At 45.5% G+C, this 15,848-nt stretch overlaps 1 long non-coding RNA gene across 4 annotated transcripts in view; it reads left to right on the forward strand.

The window, feature by feature from the left end:
* The first annotated feature begins 1,127 nt into the window (after positions 1–1,127).
* LOC143646096 (uncharacterized) overlaps positions 1,128–15,848 on the forward strand; it is a 39,986-nt gene continuing 25,265 nt past the window's right edge. For 3 of the 4 annotated variants that reach the window (XR_013157273.1, XR_013157274.1, XR_013157272.1), the window contains exons 1-2: positions 1,128–1,556; positions 9,794–9,944. This is a non-coding gene — a long non-coding RNA (uncharacterized LOC143646096). The remainder of the gene's footprint in view (positions 1,557–9,793; positions 9,945–15,848) is intronic. The other variant, XR_013157275.1, reaches the window with a different exon arrangement.

The raw sequence follows: 15,848 nt of genomic DNA on the forward strand, positions 1-15,848 counted from the left end.
CCTCATTGTGCATGAGAGTTTCTATATGCAGGTATCGAAACACTCAATATATCGTCTTACATTGTATTTACTGGTTATTCACACGTGGAAATACATTTCCCTCTGTGGCCAGTGTTTTCACTTCCTTAATGGTGTCCTTTGATGAAAATAAATTATTAATTTTATTATAGTCCAATTTTCAATCATTTTTAAAATGGTTAGTGCCTTTTATGTCATATGTAAGTATTTTTTTCATATTCTTCAAATCACACAAATCTTCCCTATATTATCTTCTGTCAGTTTTGTTTATTTTTACCTTTTGCGTGTAGATCAACATTCCAGCTCAGAATTTTTTGTATGGTAGGAAACAGTGGTCGAGGTGTGTGACTTCTATGTGGAGATCTGATTTGTGCAGCATTTTTTGTTGAAAATACCATCTTTCCCCAATACCTGTTACCTTTTTCATAGATCAACCATCTGTATGGGTATGCATTTTATTATAGACATTCCATTTCACTTTACTGGTATCTGTAGAAATCCTCATACAAATTCTCATTGTCTAATTACTGTAGATTTATATTCATATTTGGGAGTCAAGTTTCTTCCTTCTCAAGTTTGTCTTGATACCTTTGCCCTTTGCATTTCCATACAGTTGTTATAAGCAGTTTGCCAAATGACACCAAAAATCCTGTGAGTTCGTTACTGACATGAACATTGAATTGATAGGATGATTTGGGGAAAGATGATTTTCCCAGTACATGGAGGGACCCCCGGCTCCCAGGCCCTTGCTTTAACCCCACCCGTGACCGTCCCCACTCCGCATTCTGAGCAGGAGTGTTCAGAAAACAAAGCTGTGCAGGGCACCTTTCCGGCTCTCAGCATTCAGAAATGGAGGAAGGGGCTGGGGCTGGTATTAGAGGAGGAAGAGGAGGGGCTGAAATAGACATTGTGGAAGACAGAGATGCCTCAGGTCCTAGAAAAGGCTTCGAGAATACCAGGGACATAGATGAGTTTGAACGCTACACGCATTTGGTGTGCAAGTACCCAAGAGGGTGTGATGCTCCCTAGCAGTGCTTGGCAGCTTGGAGAAGGGAGTCACAAAGGCAGGTGGGGCACGTGGCAAGGCTCACCTGCTTTGCACACATGTACTGGTTTGACACTGTTGTGTACCCCAGAAAAGGCTTGTTCTTAATCCTTATTCAGTATTGCTGAGTGGGATTTTTTTTATTGTTTCTATAGAGATGTGACCAACTGAATTGTGGGTAGTACCTTTTGATTAGGTGGTTTCCATGGAGAGGCGTCTCTACCCAATCAAAGTGGGGTTGCTTACTGGAGCCCTTTATGAGGGAAGCATTTGGAAAAAAGCTTCAGAGCTAACAGATCCCACACAGCCAGAGACCTTTGGAGATAAAAGAAAATGCCCCAGGGAAGCCGTTGAAGAAGTCTGGAGAGAGAGCTAGCAGATGTCACCACATGCCTTGTCAGCTGACAGAGGCCAAAGGACCAGCAGACGCCAGCCTCATGCCTTCCCAGCTGACAGAGGTGTTCCGGATGGCATCAGCCTTTCTTGAGTGAAGGTAACCTCTTGTTGGTAATTTAATTTGGATATTTTCATGGCCTTAGAATGGTAAACTTGCAACTTAGCAGATGCCCCTTTTTAAAAACCACTCTATTTCTGGTATACTGCATTCAGGCAGCTTTAAGAAACTGAAACAACACCTGAGTCACCTTATAGGGCTCATGTGGCTGTGCTCAGGTGCCATGCACACACCTGGGTCACCTTTCCACTGAATTGATAGGTCATTTCAGGCACAGGGGAGTGGACCATGAGGATGGTCTCAGGTGCTATGTGTGCCTGAGTCACCCGTGGTCAGTTCACGGCTGCACCCAGCTCCCACCTTGCCCCCATGAAAAGGTAGAGGAACTGCTTCCATCAAATGTGGGGTGACACCATGGAGCCTTGCCTAGTCTTTACTCCCAGTTGTAATCTAATTTGAATTTTCCTTGTACCTACTTTACAAAAACAAACGAAATATGAGCTTTTGAGGCCCAGTCCATTTCGTTTATGGGGAACCCCGAGGTGTGTGTCAAAAGGGACAGGGCAGAGAAGGAGAGGCACATGCCTGGAGTTTCTACAAATGAGGCTTCCTCTTCAAAAAGATGAAGACATGAGCAATGAATGAGAGAGAGAGTCTGTTTTCTTGGCACACTAGGACCCAAATTCTAAATTTCCACTCTACCAATCTCATCTGATAACAAACTCAGGAGTTAAATCAGCAGTTTCTAATCTTCTTGCCATTGCATCCTGCTATGAAGGTGTTTTCTCTGTGAGAACTTTATCTACCAAAACTGATCTTTATTAAATAACAATAAAATTATTTTTAAAACTTTTTTTGGGGGGAGGGGGAAGCTGCATGGTCTGGGAGTTGAATCTGGGTCTCCCGCATAGAAGGCTAGCTTCTATCACTGAACCACCTGTGCACCCCTTAAAACTTTTTTATAACAAGAAATACCTAGTTACTTATAAAACATGCTGTTCATCATGAGAAACCATGGCTATCACATTGAATCCACTGAGTTTCAGTTAAAAACAGACACTTGGTGTTTTTGTTATCTGCCCCATGGCCTTGGCATGTGTACAATAGGTCTCTTTGGCTGTGCATATTTGTTGGAAACAGTGTGCCTCCCTCTCACGGCTGCAGGGTCTGAGCCCTCTGGGCAGGGGCCACAGAATGAGTAATCCTGAAGAGCAAGGCTGTAAAAGGAGCGTGTTCTCTTGGAAATTCATTTTTCTGCAGGTGCTGGAATGCTGCTTGGCCTGGAGGGCTGTAGAGAAGCTGCCCTCCTTCCTGAGCTTCTGCAAAGGAGCAGGCACTTCCCAGGGTTTCTCAGGAACTTCCCAAGCCCCAGGGTGTGTCGAGGTCTCTACCCCACTCCTTCGCCCCAGCCCTGGCATTCTCCATGACTTCCAGGGCGGACATGGCATGTGATCTAAATTTGGTCTTTGTTTCACGAAGAAAAGGGTGCCTGAGAGCCTTCTCAGGACATCAGGTACAGGTTGGGAAATAACCCCAAACTGCCTTAATGTCCAGCGAAGGTTCCATACTTACAGATCCTCCCAGGGTGTCTGGCACATGGCATCAAAGGCACAAGGAAGCAGCTGCTGGTGTGTAATACACACACACACACACACACACACACACACACACACACACACCTCTTGGCATTCAAAATACATATCCAAGTCCTGTCCCCTGTGAATGTGAGCTTGTTGGAAGAGGGTCTTTGCAGATATAGTAGGGTTCTTGAGGTGACGTCATCCTGGATTCAGGTTGGACCCTACATCCAGCCCTCGTAGGAGGAAGGAGAAACTGGAGAACAGAAGAGAAGAGGAGGCCGTGTGAAGAGAGGGCAGAGATGGGGCAGTGCAGTTGCATGCCCCACCCAAGGGTCCCGGTGACCACCACAGAGAGAGGGAGGCAGGAGCAGACCCCCCTGAAGCCTCTGGAAAGAACCAACCCTGCCAGCTCCTTGATTTAGGACTTTCGGCCTCCAGAACTGTGAGAAAATTGATTTCTGTGGTATTAAGGCACCCAGTTTGTAGTAATTTGTTATGGCCCTTCTAAGGAAACTGATGCACCAGGCAAAGAAAAACTCATTACTTTTAGAGAGAGAAATCTACTTAGAACCAAGATTCCGAAAAATGTGTTCGGCATTGTGTTGGCTTGAGTCCACATGTACCCCAGAAAAGCTATGTTCTTTTAATCCATTCTTGTGGGTACAGACATCTTGTGGGTGGGACCATTTGACGAGATTGTTTCCATAGAGACGTGACCCATTTCAAGGTGGTCTTAATCCTTTAGTGGAGTCCTTTATGAGAGGGAGCACAGAGACATTCAGAAAGAAAAAAGAAATGCCTGGTGATATTTTGGAGAGAGCCAAAAGAGAGTCCAGAGAGAGAAAGAAAATGCCCCAGAGACACTAAGAGTGGATCCACAGGACACAGAAAGCTCAGGGAGGTGTCTGCAGAGAAACAGGCAAGGATACATGGAAACTAAAAGCAATGGAACCCAGGGTTGAAGGACAGCAGATGCCTTCTCATGTGACAGAGGAACCCTAGATGCCAGCAGCCTTTTCCCAGAAAATGTATCTGTCTCTTGATGCCTTAATTTGGACATTTTCGTGGGCTTAGAACTGTAAATTTGTAAACTAATAAATCCCCTTTTTAAAAGTCAATCCATTTCTGGTCTATGACATTCTAGCAGCTTAAAAAACAGCAATGGATTATGGTACCAGAGAAGTGGGGTGCTGTAGTTGGCGAATACCAAAAATGCTGGAATGGCTTTATAAATGGATATTGGAAAGACTCTTGAAGAATTGTGAGATGCTTGCTAAGAGAGGCCTGAATTCCTTTGAAGAGATTGTTAGTAGAAATATGGACTCTAAAAATACTTCTGATGAGACCTTAGACAGAAATGATGAATGTGTTGTTGCAAACTGAAAGGAAGATGACCTTTGTTTTACAGTAGCAGAGAATTTGGCAAAATTAAGTACTGATGTTGGATGGAAGGGGGAATTTGAAAGCAATAAGCTGGGATATCTAGCTGAGGAAATTTCCAAACTAAATATGGAAAATGCAGCCTGGCTTTCCTTGAAGCTTATAGTAAATGCAATAGGAAAGGGATAAGCTGAGAACTGAACTCTTGGTTACAAAGAAATCAGAATCCAATAGTTTGGAAAATTTTGAGCTTTTGGAAAATGAGTCCCCAGAGAATAGCACCCTATGTGAGAATTTAAGCAAACATGGAACCAGTCAGCCATTTTATCACAAGCAAGAATTGGAAATGAAGTTATTTAGGAAGGATTTGTGGAAGTCCTATTTTCTGATGGTTGAGACCTCTGTATGCTGAATGGAAAACCAAAAAGTTTGTTGTGAGAGCTGTATAAACAGAACTTCAGTCCAGACTAAAGGGGACAGATTGAAGGAAAAGTAAATTCAATGGAAGAACCATGGAACCTGAGGTCTGGAGCAAAGAAGACTTGGGCTGGAAGAGTGGACTCGTAGATGCACAAAAAGGGTGCGTTTGTCCCAGAGTTGATGGAGGGGAGCCTGCCTGCCCTGTTGTCCAGAAAGAGTTTTGCTGCCCTAGGTCTCAGAGAGGGTGGAGCACATTTCCTGGGGACTGGGGAGAGCTTGGCTGCTACCCCACTGTTCTGAAGATGCTGAGCATGTGTGCCGGAGATGGCAGAGATTCTGGGTGTCACCCAGAAGCCTGAGGAGGCTGGGGCCAAGAACAAGGTGGTCCCCCCAAAGCCTGGAAATGTAGAACTCCACTGTTTGAAGAGAGCAGGGCCACAGCATAAGCCCCTGGAGAGGGTGGGACTGCTGCTCTTTCAAACCCCGAGGAGGAAACATCATTCTCTAGATGACTTTCAGACTTTGAAATCTAATGAAGTTTGCCCTGCAGGTTTTCAGAACTGTGTGGGAACTCTGACCCTGTTGTCCTTTCAATTTACCCCTATGGCAATGGGAACGTTTGTCCTGTGACTGTCCCTCCTTTGTACATTGGAAGCAGATAACGTGTTCCAAGTTTCACAGGTCTGCAGCCAGAAGAGAATTTTGCCTTAGGATAAACCACGCCTGTAACTGATTTTGATAAGACTTCTACTTAATATTGTTACTGAAATGATTTAAGCATTTGTGATTTGTGATGGAATGAATATTTTTCATATGCAAAGAACATGTTTTTTGGGGGCTCAGAGGGTGGAATGTGCTTTTTCAATCTGTTTGTGTACCCCTATGTACCCTATGTTCTTTTAAATTACTCTTATGGGGGCAGACCTCTTGTGTATGGGACCATTTGATTAGATCGTTCCCATGGAGATGTGACCTGCCCAATTCAAGGTAGGCCATAATGCTTTAGTGGGGTCCTTTATGAGAGGGAGCTCAGAGACATTTAGAGAAATGAAAGAAACACCCAGAGACATTTTTAAGAGAGCTAAAATAGTGCCCAGAGAGAGAAAATGTCCTGGAAACACTAAAAGTGGACCCACAGGACATAGAGAGCGCAGAGGGTGTCCACAGAGAAGCAGGCAAGGATACTTTTTTGAAAGCCAATCCATTTCTGATATACTGCATTCTGGCAGCTTTAGCTAACTGAAACAAATATCTACTCCACAACCAGCCAAAACCAGCACTGTACCAGGTGCTGACAAAGACATTAAAGAATGTGGCATGGCAGAGTTAGGACCTCACATCTGGGTAGCAAGATGGGAATGTGTTCTACTTTGCTAGCTGCTGGAATGCAATATACCAGAAACGGAATGTCTTTAAAAAGGGCAGGAGGGGGATTTATTAAGTTGTGAGTTTACAGTTCTAAGGCCAAACAAATGTCCCAATTAAAGCAAGTCTATAAAAAAATGTCCAAATTAAGGCACCAACAAGAGTTAACTTTACTCAAGAAAGGCCAATGAAGTTCAGGGTTTCTCTCTCAACTGGAAAGGCACATGATGAGCATGGTGATATCTGCTAGTTTTCTCTTCAGGCTTCTTGTTTCATGAAGTTTCCCCCCGGAGGCACTTTCCTTCTTCATCTCCAAAGGTTTCTGGCTTCATGGGCTCTGCCGATCTTGTAACTCTCATGGATCTTGTCATTCTGAAGCTTTCTCCAAAGTAAACTAATCAAGACCCACCTGGAATGGGTGGAGTCACATCTCCCTCTGATGAAGGTTGATACCCACAATTGGGCGAATCACATCTCCATGGAGATAATCTAATCAAGCCTCCAACCAATAGTGCTGAATAGGGATTAAAAGAAAGGGCGGCCTCCACGATATTAGATGAGGGTTAAAACATGGCTTTTCTAGGGTACATAAACCTTTCAAACTAGCACAGAAGGTAAGCAGATGAACCATGGTGAAGAATGAGGAAAAGCAGCTGTGGAAATGTGCAGGCTGTGGAGACCCAGTTTCAGAAACTTCTGGCCGACTGTGGGAGTTGAGGGCATTGTACAGAACATCCTGCGGGTTTGTCCCAAGGGCAGGGGAATGAGTGGGGTCTCAGGGCATAAGTCTCTGTGGTTGGAGCAGTGGGTGGGGTGGTGCAAATGGAGTAAGATTGACAAAGGCCTTCACAGTCAAGCAGTTGAGATTCTGTCTCGTGGAGGGGGACACCAACAGCATAGTGACATGTCCACATTGCTTTGGGAGGAAAACTGCTGGTTGTGGAGAAGATGTGCTGAGCTGATGTGGGCGACTCCCACCGAGGTGGGATGACACTAGTCCACGGCTGCCCCAAAGATGATCTGGGCTTTTGGCATAAGACATGGGCAGGTTCAACAAACAATACCTGAGTACTGTGCTGGTTTGAAGCAGTATGCACCACAGAAAAACATATATGTAACTCTAATCCATTCCTGAGAGAGAGGAACCATGGACATAGGAAACTAAAAGCAAGGAAACTTAGAACAGAGAGATAAGCAGATGCCACCATGTGCCTTGCAGAGGAGCCACAGATAGCAGATAGCCAGTTTTTGGGAAGAAAACATTGCCATGAGGAGCCTTTCATCAGACATTTTTCCAGCCTCAAAATTGTAAGCCCATAAATTCCTGTCATCTAAGCCTACACATTTCATGGTATCTGCCTTGAGCAGCTTAGGGAACTAAACAGATTTTGGTCTTGGGAAAGGGGGGTGCTGCTATTGTAAATACCAAAAATGTGGAAGCACTTTCACAGTCAGTTAATGGTAGGGGATTGAAGGATTGTGAGGTTTGATAGTAAAGGTTTAGATTGCTTTGAACAAACTTTTGGTGGAAATATGGATGCTAAGGGTATTTCTGATGAGGCCTTAGACAGGAATGATGAATACATCATTGGAAACTGAAGAAAGGTGGCCCTTGTTTTAAAGTGGCAAAGAGCTTGGCAAAACTGAGTTCTGAAGTTGGATAGAAGGCAGAATTTGAAAGTGATGGGATTGGATATTTAGCTGAGGACATTCCCAAGTTACGTGCGAAAAATGCAGCCTGATTTCTATTATTTCTATTTGCAGCTTATAGTAAAAGGTGAGAGGCAAGGAATAAGTTGAGAACTGAACAAATTTACCTAAAGAAACCAGAAATGGATGATTTGGAAAATTCTGAGCTTCCAGAAAGTGGGTTCTCCATGTGAGGGTTTAACTGAACATGGAGGTCAGCCATTTCACTGCAAGTCAGGATTTGAAATGCAGCTATCCAGGAAGGGCCTATGGAAAGCTTTTTTCTCTAATGGTTTGGAACCCTGCGTATATGCAAAACTGACAAGTTTTTGCGGGATCTGTATGAAAGGAACCACACTGCCAGCCTGGAATAAAAGTGACAGAAAAGGACAGACTGAAAGAAAAATGCCTTCAAGTTCAGGATCACAGAAGTTGAGGTCTGGACCAAAAACCTTCTTGGGCCAAGATAGTGAATCCACCCATGTCTGTGAAAAGGGTGAGTCTTCCCTGGAGCTTGGAGAGGGGGACTTCCCATCCCATAGTTTAGGAAGAGTGCTGCTGCCCCAGTTTTCTGAGAAGGTTGAGCCTGTACCCTGAGGATTGCAGAGTCTGGCTGCCACCCCATTGTCCTAAGAGGGTAGGGCATGTGGCCTGATGTTTTAGGAGAAACGTATCTGGCAGCCATCCCAATAGTGAAGAGGGTATAGCCTTCACTCTAGTGTCCAGGGAGAGTGTGGCCATTATGTGGACACTTGGAAGGGTTGGGGCTGCTGCTCCATTAGGCTCAGAGGACAAGACATCGATCCATGGAGACTCTCAGAACTGGAAATCTGATGGAGTTTTCCTTGCAGGGTTTGGGAATTATTTGGGACTCATGACTTCTGTTTTCTTTCCAGTTTCTCCCTCCTGGAATGGAAATGTTTGTCCTTTGCCTGTCCCTCCTTTGTATATTGGGAGCAGGTAACTTCTTCTCTAGGTGTCATAGGTCCACAAAGAGAGGGAATTGTGCTCAGCAAAGAGCACACCTATAAATGACTTTGATGAAATTTTATATTCAACATTGTTTATGAAATGACTTAAGGCTTTGTGATATTATGATGGAATGAATGTATTCTGCATGTAGAAAAACAGGTCTTTTTTTGAGTTCAGAAGACTGTATGTACCCCAGAAAAACATATTCTTAAATCTAATCCATTCCTGGAACTAAATGTGAACCCATTTAGTTAGGCCCTTTTGATGAGGCTACTTCAGTTAAGGTGTGGCCCACCTCATTCAGGATGGGGCTTAATCTTATTATGGAGTCCTTTACTAGAGAAGGGAAATCAGACAGAGAGAGAAAGTCATGGAAACAAGAGAGTGAAAGGAACTGTTCTAGTCTGTTAGCTGCTGGAATGCAACACACCAGAGACAGATTGGCTTTCAATAAAAGGGGATTTATTTAGTAAATGTATAGTTCTTCAGAGGAAAGGCAGCTAACTTTCATCTGAGGTTCTTTCTTACGTGGGAAGGCACAGGGTAATCTCTGTTGGCCTTCTCTTCCGGCCTCTGAGTTCCAACAACTTTCCCTGGGGTGATTCCTGTCTGCATCTCCAAAGGCCTGGGCTGAGTTGTGAGTGCTGAGATGAGGTGTGCTGAGCTGCTTGGGCTGTGCTGCGTTGAGCTCTCTCATTTAAGCACCAGCCAATTAAATCAAACATCATTCATTGCAGCAGGCATGCCTCCTAGCCGACTGCAGATGTAATCAGCAACAGATGAGGTTCACGTACCATTGGCTCATGTCCACAGTAACAGAACTAGGTGCCTTCACCTGGCCAAGTTGACACCTGAATCTAACTGCCACAGGAATGAAACCAGGAAGAGAAAGGGAGGCCAGCAGACACCATAATGTGCTGTGTCACGTGGCAGAGGAGCCCAGGGTTGCTGCAGCCAGTTTTTGTGAAGAAAGCATCATCTTGATGATGCCTTGATTTGGACATTTTCATGACCTCAAACGGTAAGCCATTAAATTCCTGTTGTTTTTAGGCAATCTGTTTTACAGTATCTGTTTTGAGCAGGCCAGAAAACTAAAACAGGTAAAAGACAGGACACTGTGGCCACTGCGTGAACCAGAGGACTGTGCAATGAGCGGGGTTTGAGGAAAGGAGACATTTGGAGGGAAGGTGACTGGGGGCTGCAGTTATGCTGTTTCAAGCACTGGACTACTTGTTGCACGTGTCCAGGAAGTGGCCAGCAATAGAGGGCTCGATCTGGAGGGAAGTTCAGGCAGAAGATGAGAGCTTGGGGCAGCAGCACATATGTCAGTGATTCTCAGTAACGACGGAGAAGCCTTCACACCCACGGATCTCAGGGAGCTGCCCCCACCCCCAATCTCAGGGCTGGATTCCACAGCCTGGTTAGGAGTCTGACCTCCTTGGTATGTAATCTGGGCATGTCAGAGAACACCAGCCTCCCACTGTGTTCCATACGTGGTTAAATTTGTGGCTTAGTTTTCCTTAAATAAACAAATGAGGACAGGTAGGTTGAACAGCTTCTCTTGAACCCCAAATTGCTTTGAAACCCCAAAATGTTTTGAGACGTTCTCAAAAGCTTCATTCAGCTGGAAGCTCCATCCCCAAGGGATGGCCTTCTAAGGGCGCATGATGAAGTTTTGTCCCCAGACTCTCCACCAAGAAACCCACTGCCCCATTGAGGGGCTCACCTGCTCCATCCAGTTGGGGGTGGGCAGAGACATCTGTGGACAGCCCATGCCGCCTGGTCACTGGCAAGTCCCCAGAACATCCGTTTTAAGGCACAGCCAGCTTTAAGAAGCGATAGATTGTGAAATAGCATGCGTTTTACACTTAAGCAAGCACAATACTACGTAAATAAAGTACATAGAGTCTTATTATATTCAAATAGAAACACTTCAACACATATTTGATTAGAGGGGCCATTTCCACTAAGGGGGTACATGCTAGGGGAGGATAACAGAGCATCTCCTAAACTCTGCTTTAAATCCCTGTGGATGCAGGTAGCAGGGCATGGGGGACAGACAGCAGGTCCAAGGGCAGGAGGAGGTACCCCACTAAGCTTCACCCATCTTGGCTCAGGCCAGGAGCCAAGGGCCATCCCTGTCCTGCTTAGGCCCTCAGACCCCCATATTATCAGGATGTCCTCTCCTTGGACTTTGCCTCCTGAATTTTATTCTTAATGCGGCAACTAAATTTATCCAGTTAAAATAAATATCACCTTTGCACAGGTCAGCCCCCTTCCCCCACAAGGATGTAGACTAAACCCCTGAGGACTTACCTGGCCCTGCTCACTTCCATGCTGGGGTGCTGCTACCTCTCACCCCCATTTCCTGTCATTCTCCGCCTCACTTCAGCGCCTCCAGCCACTTCAGCCACAAATGTGCAGACTTGTTTTCTCCTCCAGTGCTTTGAAATAGCAAAATCTCTGTTTGGACAAGTAATGCCAGCTGCCGTAGCAAATGGATGCCATAATGTCAGAGGTTTGACAAGACGCTCATTTAGATCTTCGGGTAAAGCAGATGAGATGATTGGTGGGGCACACACTGTGGTTCTGGGATCCGCATCCGTCCATCGTGGCCTCAGCCCCTGGATCCACCCCCAGACCCAGCCCGGGGTGGAGGATGAGAGAGGATGCATGCAGCCGGGATATCTGGTCCGTGTTTATTCCACTGGCCAGGACTCGGTCCTCTGGCTGCAGCTAACTTGTGCCAGGCCAGGCTCTAGGAAAGACGTGTCGGATCATCCAGCCCCGACGGCACACCTGGGAGACAGGTGCCACCGCCGTCCATGTGCTACGGATGAGCATGAACAAGCTCAGGGCAGGCTCGGCATCCATGTAGTAGGGACAGTGCTGGGGTTGGAGCTGGGAGAAGGGCAGTTGGGAGAAGGGCTGCCGGCATCTCACTCTGCTCCCTGTCCTACGCTTTCCACAGCTGTCCCTGTGCCGGGCGGCTGTCCCTTCATCAGCCTGCTCCATCCGTCACCACGGTCGGCTCAACTGCTCTGTCTTGGTGGGGCCTCCCCAACCACCCCATGCCCCCCCTTCGCATGGCGCCCACCACTATCTGCAGCAGTATTCTGTGTTCCAACGTTTGCTTACCTGCCACCTGCACCCCTACAAAGCCCGAGTCCCATTAGGACGGGGTCCATTTTCCGGTCCTCAGTGTGATGCGAGAAGGGAGCTGGGACGTGTTAATTGCTGACGTTTGTTTCACAACCAATTTTACTAAAACCTACCTAGAAAAGAGAAATAGTGGTTCTTGATGGTGTTTTAGGAGGTTGAATCCTTCATGCTGCCAGGCTACTAATTGGTAACACAGGAAAACCAAAGTTACATTTTGGCAATTTGCTCAAACATGCAGTGGGATTAAAACCATTTCTCTGCCAACAGCTAATGACTTTGTCTCCTCCCCAGTGGAAGTGCATCTGGGGCAGACCCTCAGCCAGCCAAGGAAGGCTGATCAGCCTTTCTGCACTGGGAAATCTTCTTTTGCTACTCCTTTTTATTCGATAAAGTATATTTACTTTTGTAGGAATTTTGCCAGGTAAACCTGGGAAATATTTTGTTTCTTGACAAATTTATGTAGTTTGGGGTATGGGATTATGGACAGAGGCAATTTTTTCCAGGATTTTCCAAGTGCTGTACTTTATACTTTAGCTTCTAGAGTTGAACTCTTTAAGAGTTTGGGTGTTTTCCTAGGGGGGACATAGGTGAGCTGGTCCATCCTGGGTGCTGTAGTTCAGCCCAAAGGAAGGATGATGTGAACCAAATAGATAATTCAGAATTTTCTAATAGTCACAGTAAAACTGTCTTTTTAAAATAATTATTAAATTGTTTTTATTAAAATGTCTGATTTAACCCAATACCTTAGTTTGCAGGGGCTGCTATGACAAATACCACACAACAGGTTGTCTTAAAAGACAGGGATTTGTTGCCCCCGGTTTTGGAGGTGAGAGGGCCAACTTCTAGGGTTGGCGAGCCGGGCTTTCTCTGCGGTCTGCAGGGTCCTGGGACCGGCTGGCTGCCTTCACTGGTCACAGGGCGGCCTCTCTGGCTCCTCTACCAAATGCATCCTCATCTCCTCTCCTGTAAGGATTCTGGCCATGTGGACACAGGCCCAACTTGACTCAGGATTTGAAGGTCCTATTTATGCCTGAGTCCACATCCATAGGGCCGAGGGATTTGAATCTGTCTTTTTGGGGGACAAGACACAATCCTCCATACCTACAATATCTGTGCTGGCTTGAAGCTGTTATGTACCCCAGAAAATCCATGTTCTTTTAATCCTGATCCAATATTGTAGGATGGGGCCTCTTGATTAGGTTGTTTCCATGGAGATCTGACAGACCAAAATGGGATTAGATTATTTCCACAGCGGTGAGGCCCCATCCACTCAAGATGGCTCTTAATGAGTTTACTGGAGGCGTTTAAAAGGGGAAATATTTTGGAGAAAGCTCAGACACAGATGTTTGGAGATGCTTGGAGATGGACAGAAGCTCAAACAGGAAGCTGCTGGAACAAGGAGCAGAAAGCAATGAAACCCAGGAGTAAAGGGCCAGGAGACATCACCATGTGCCTTCCGTGTGACAGACATCGGCCTTTCCTGAGTCAAGGTATCTTTCTGTGGATGCTGAGTTTGGACAGCTTTAAAACCTTTGAACTGGAAACTTGTAACTTAATAAAACTCCTTTATAAAAATTGATCTATTTCTGAGATATTACATTCCAACAACTTTGGCAAATGAAAACAATATCCAAAGTATTATCATTTCAACAGCATGTTGGTTTGAAGCTGTATGTACCTTAGAAAAGATTATGCACTCTCAGTCCATCCCTGTAGGTCAGACCTATTTCTGTTGAGGTTAATTCAGTAAGGGATACCTCAGGGTGGGTCTTAATCTTACTGGAGTCCTTTTTAAGAGGATAAAACACAGAAAAAGCCCCAGCAAAGCAAAGAGATACAACAGCTGAAAGGGAGGACACAGGGTTGCTGAGTGAGGTGGCCTCTGAGGCCAGAAGCCGAAAGCAATGCAACCGGGGAGCAAAGGAACAGATGCCGGCTATGTGCCGTTCCATGTGACAGAGGAGTCCTGGGTCTCTTTGGAGTCTGGTGTCATCCTGGTGATGCCGGGAGCTGGACGTTTTCATGGCCTGAGAACTGTAAATTGTAAGTTAATAAATCCCTGTTGCAAAAGTCACTCATTTCTTGTATTTTGCATTTTGTCAACTTTAGCAAAGGAAAACAAACAGCTTAATATAAAATATAATGAGAAAGCTTGCATTCTGTTTTATACGAATCCTTTGAAACGTGGCATGTATTTTGAGTGCTCAGTACCACAGAGAGCTAGTGGCTTCTGCATGGGATGGGGCATCTCTAGAACAGTAGTTCCCAGGGAACAGTATAGATACATATAGATGGATAGAACCTCATAAACAGAACCTCTCTGGGGCTTGGGAACCTCTGACCTGTCTGGTTCCAGGTAGGGTAACTCAGGGCTTGGGAGGTCACCTGCAATTGACCTGGTGACCTCCTGGTACCCACACCACCACCAGACTCTTGCCACCCCATCCTTTGGTGCCCCTTCTCTTCCACACACCCCCTTTTCATTTGCAAGGGCAAGATTAGAAGTCTTCTTCATTTTTACTTAAAGTAATTGTTGTGAAGACTCTTTTTAGTTTAGTCATGTTTTACTGTTGTTCTCAACATCTTTAATAGGCTTCGGTTACGACCCAGGAAAACCTGCCATGGAAAGGGTGCTGACGACCACTTATAAAGAGGTTTCTCACAACAATCAAGAAAGGAGGCATTGTCTGCATCTCTATTTTACAAGATTGCTGGTTGTTATCACTTATGTCTTAGATGACCTAATTTGCAAACATACTATTAATTTTCTCTTAAAATAATTCTGGCAGAACATAAAAATGTGTGCCCAGCCCTGGAACAGGACAATGTGCCAGGGAAGCTGTTGTTTTCATTCCTGTGCCAGCTCCTGGCAGACCCAGGCAGGTTTCTAGTTGAAGCTCTTTTCTTCCAGACAGTCCCTGGGGACCTCCGTGCAAGGCCACAGCTGACCGAGGCTCCTCAGTCCGGTATCCTGTGAGATGTCCCTGACTCTCTCAGTGTGGTGTCCAAACTCCACTGACTTGGTGGAGAAGTTCTGTCCATTCCCAAGTCCCCAGGCAGGACCCCCAGGGCTGATGGGCTTTCACGTGCTTCTCTCTTCCACATGAGCTCTGCAAGTCTCTAGGCTCATTTCTGGTCACCTCTGGGCTCACCTGGCACCATTTATAGACCAAAGCTCTTGACCATTCTAACCTGGTGGGGTTCTCTGCTGAGACCATGATGAATAAATGAGTGCCCTTGATATTGCAAACTTGTGCATGTTCATTTCTCTGAGGAGAATTAACCATTCCAGATGTTAAAAAATGATTTCACACTTCTGACTAAAAGGGCATTTGACTTCAGCAACCATCAGTGTTGGTTGTAAGTGACTGTTTCAGCTTGCTAAAGCTGGTGGAATGCATTATACCAGGAGTAGTTTGGCTTTTACAAAGGTGGTTTATTAGGTTACAAATTTATACTTCTAAGTCCTTGAAAATGTCCGAATTAAGGCTTCAAGAGGGAGATACCTTCACTTCTTCACTGAAGAAAGGCTGCTGGCGTTGGGTTCCTCTGTCACACGGGAAGGTGCACGGTAATGTCTGCTGGTCCTTTTTTCCAAAATGTCTCTGGGCTTCTATGGGTCCCTGCTGGTTTCTCCTGGGGTGTTTCATCTCTGAGCTCTTTCCAAAATGTCTCTCTTTTATCCTCTCATGAAGGACTCCAGTAAAGGGATCAAAACCCACCTTGAATGGGTGGGGTCATATTTCCATGGAAACAACGTAAT

The sequence above is a fragment of the Tamandua tetradactyla genome, chromosome 9 (assembly GCF_023851605.1).
Source record: "Tamandua tetradactyla isolate mTamTet1 chromosome 9, mTamTet1.pri, whole genome shotgun sequence".
Taxonomy (NCBI): Eukaryota; Metazoa; Chordata; class Mammalia; order Pilosa; family Myrmecophagidae; genus Tamandua; species Tamandua tetradactyla.